Here is a 4117-nt window from a genome sequence, read left to right on the forward strand (position 1 = left end):
TGATACATTTAACAAGACACATGCGATGATTCAACCTAATTGATCGACGTGATAAGTTGGTATAGTCGGGTGGAAACTTACCCACGATTTTCTTTATAGTGTATGCGTCAACTATATATATTATTTATTGTGTTCTTCAATGATATTTTTTTATAATAATTTAAATTTAATAGGGCCATTGGATTGGTAAAATAGAGTTATATTTGTACGTTTTTAGGCAAATATAGGTCTTCTATTAAAGCGGTGACATTCATAAAAAAACTGATAACGACATAAAATGAATCCAAATCATTCTTGAAAGACTTTAAAACGATATCCTTGCCCGTCGACTTTGATACGGTGGCACCTCGATCTTGAGATACAAGTTAAAGTCAACTTTATGATGTTAGATTCATAGTTTTTATCTATAATAATAATATCATATCTCAGTTGTGTAACAGGGATTCCAAAAACAACACCATAACAATATTAAATACATAATGTTAACATATGTGTACAAATTAAGTGTATTTATGTGTTGTCGTGTTTTATATTGACCCATAAGGTTCTTAGCCCATTGTCTTGCATAGTCCGTTTATGGCCTTTGTATTGTGTATATATATATTATTTGATAACGTATGTCTATTACTAATATCCGATCATTCATATCTTTGATCATTCATCTCGAGCGCCCAATTATAATAAATGGCGGTGATTATTCTAAATCCACAATGTCGGCTATAAGGTATGATCACATGGATGAACCGAAGAAAAAAATTCTCGGCTATACCTAATGAACAAGAATGGCTATGTATCGGCTCCATCATGAAAACTTGGATATATGAAACTATTTAACAACCTCTAGCTAGTACATATGGTTTTGAAACGAAATGCCACAACCTCTCAAGTATGGAACAATCTTGAAAAATTGTTTCGTGATAATAAAGATGAAAAAGTTATTCAACTCGATAGCAAGCTTCAAACCATCTCCATTGGTGATTCTTCTATAATGGACTAGTGTACCAAAATCAAAACCGTTTACGGTCTATCCCCGAAATATAACTATATTTCAAGTCTCATGCACCACTGACCACCGCTCCTAACTTTTCTCGAGACCTACACGTTGCTCCATTTTAAAAGCAACAAATGTATATAGGTATGTAATTAATCGACATAATATAATGACTAAATTTTCAAAATGTCTAAATCTATCAAATGACCTATTCATTTTAACCATTTTAACTGGAAGCTATCAAGTCGGAAGCCCCCTTACGGAGAATTTTTGGATCCCCTTCCATTCCACTTTCGGTTATATTAACGTATGAATTTCATGAACCAACTTATTAATAACAAAATTTTCATTTAGTTTGTCATAATAATTAAACATAACTTTACTTACATAACTTAGAGAAATCATGTTAGCCTAATAAACCATAGGAAAATGAGACATTATCCCAACAATGTATTTCAAATCTGCCCATTTAGTTCCTTTAACTTATTTTCATGCTTTAAAAGGGAATAAACTTGTTTTTTTCGGGTCTATTTGGTTATTTTTGAAAAAATGAAGGGTCGAAGGGGTAAGTTGATAACTTCTTTGCCACCTCATTTAAGGCGTGTGTCACACCCTCAAACCAGAACGGCGGAAACGTTTGGGGGCGGAGGACGTCATGTATAATATCATATCAATACATAATAGTAAACAAGCAACAACATCATCCATTACATTAATAGTATAATTTAATACAAGTGTCTTATGTGTATAGTTTGAAAGACACCAAAATATGAATCAATATAAAAGACGAGTCTCGAATGTGCTCCGTCTTCTCAAAACCTGGTCCAATGTACCTGTCTACTGGTGACCTGAGAATACAAGTTATTTTGAAAAAGTAGATCAACATTAAAGCTGGTGAGTTAATAAGTATTTAGTGTCAGTTGTTTGTATATGTTTGATGAAAGTGTTTGAAAATGTTTGCAAGTGTTTGATGTAAATATTTGTGTCTCCTAGAAAAATCCTATATGTTTTACTTGAAATGTAGCCTTCTACCAAGACCCGAATGTTCTGTACGTTTGTTCTTTTGTAAAAGTGAGTGTTTTTCCCAAAGACAAACTATCATTACTAAAATATAGTTTACATTACCAGTTATCTGAGAAGATCACAATTTGAATGTAATAGGAAAATAATAAAGATGTACTTGTAGTATTGTATATAGAAACTACCGTTGTACTAACTACCTTAAAACAATTATTTAATTAAGGTAAAATGTGATAGAGTTGTAACCATATTTGATTGACGAATAAAACATGATGTTCGAAGACATCGAAATGGTATGAAATTTGTCACCCGTAGACCTGCAGATCCCACTGTAGCTAGCAGCAAGGTGTATGATGGTCAATCCCGTATAGATCTAGACACAAATTCACGCTCTCCCTCCAGTAGACTCTGGTTACAAAACATGACACAAGAGTACATTGTCATGCCATGAAGTAGTGGTTCACATTAATGTTATAGTGTTCTTGTGTTTGTATTGTATGTTCTCTCTGTTCTAGTGTATTGTATGTTCTCTTTGTATAGTGTATTGTATGTTCTCTTTGTTTCTCATTATAGTATGTTCTTTCTGTTTCTCATCATAGTATGTTCTTTTTGTTTCTCATTATAGTATGTTTGAACTGACTCATGTATGAACTGACTTTTATATGGTTCATTGTACTAGAAATAGTGAGTAGTAATCCTCTAAACTATACCTATTACAGTTTACTAGTAATGTTGTTTAAGTGACTGAGTATGTTTGTACATATTTGCTACCTAAAGGTGTTGAACTGATGTAAGAACTTCTATATCTATACACATATACATAATATATAACTAAGATTTAAACGACACTCGGAAAAACAACCGAATACCCTAAGTCCATAACCAAACAAGGAACATGAAATAAAGTGAGTTATCAATCCTATGCCCTTTCAACCTTACTTATATAACTATATCTATATAGACATGATTTTAACAATATATAAGTTTAAAAGAGTTTGATAAAGAGTTTAGCATATAAAAGAGTTTTAAACATAAAACGCAATTTTAACCATTTGAATGGTTACAGATGACTTGATGTCAGTTTATAAAAGGTTTTGAAATAGTTTGCTTGATAACACAGTTTCGAAGTATAAGAAATCCACTTGTTTGATAGTTATTAATCACATGTGATTGATACATTAACTATAATGTTTTCAGCTTGTATTCCCCCCCCCCCCCCCCCCCCCATAAAAGCATTAAAAATCATTTAAAAGATAAGTTAAGGGGTATGAACTCACCTGATTGTGAGTGATTCGAATGTAAGATCGATAAAGGATGCAAAGTGTCAAGTGAAGCCTTGAGCACAAACGGGTCCTATTAAGCATATAATGATGCATATATGTATATAATTAGTGTATATAACAACTAGTAATGCTAGGGAAACACCTTAGGGACGAGGAAACACTTGGATTGAAGTGTTGCAATCACATATAATTGTTTTAAATGAGTTCACTGCCAAACAAAGGGATTTTCATGACCTTAGGAGGGTTCACGGCCAATGAACACATGATGTGTTCACGGCCCAACCTTGCATCTAAGAAGGGTTTATGGTCTCATGAGGTGTTCACGGTCCTTATGAATCTATGAAGGGTTCTTGACCCTTATGATGGGTTCACGGTTGTGATCCCTTCAAGTTCATGAAGATGATGATGAAACTTGACAAATCAAGGCTAGGATCTATTAGCTTTTCAAGTATGACAAGATTAAGGATGAAAAACTTACGTTTTTTAGGCCTTAGAGTGTTCACAGTTGAAGCTTTTTGAGAGAGAGTGTATATATTCATGGTTGGGAGGAGGAGAAATGAGAAGAAAATGAGGTCACTCTAATATATGTAGGAGGTGGTTCACTGCCGTGAACCTAGTTTGCGGCTGTGAACACCTTGTGAGTGGTTTTATGGTTCGATTTAGTCCTCCTCCTGAACACAAGCTAATACATCCTAGTATCCATTCATACATTACACTAGGCTCAGAAACTCTCAAACAGACCCTTAACAATGCTAAAAGATAGCATAAACTAGTTTGACTTTTGACTGAATTGAATGACTGTACAAGATAGAAATTTCGGGTT

Source organism: Lactuca serriola, chromosome 5 (genome assembly GCF_051521515.1).
Source record: "Lactuca serriola cultivar US96UC23 chromosome 5, Lser_US96UC23_V15, whole genome shotgun sequence".
Lineage (NCBI taxonomy): Eukaryota > Viridiplantae > Streptophyta > Magnoliopsida > Asterales > Asteraceae > Lactuca > Lactuca serriola.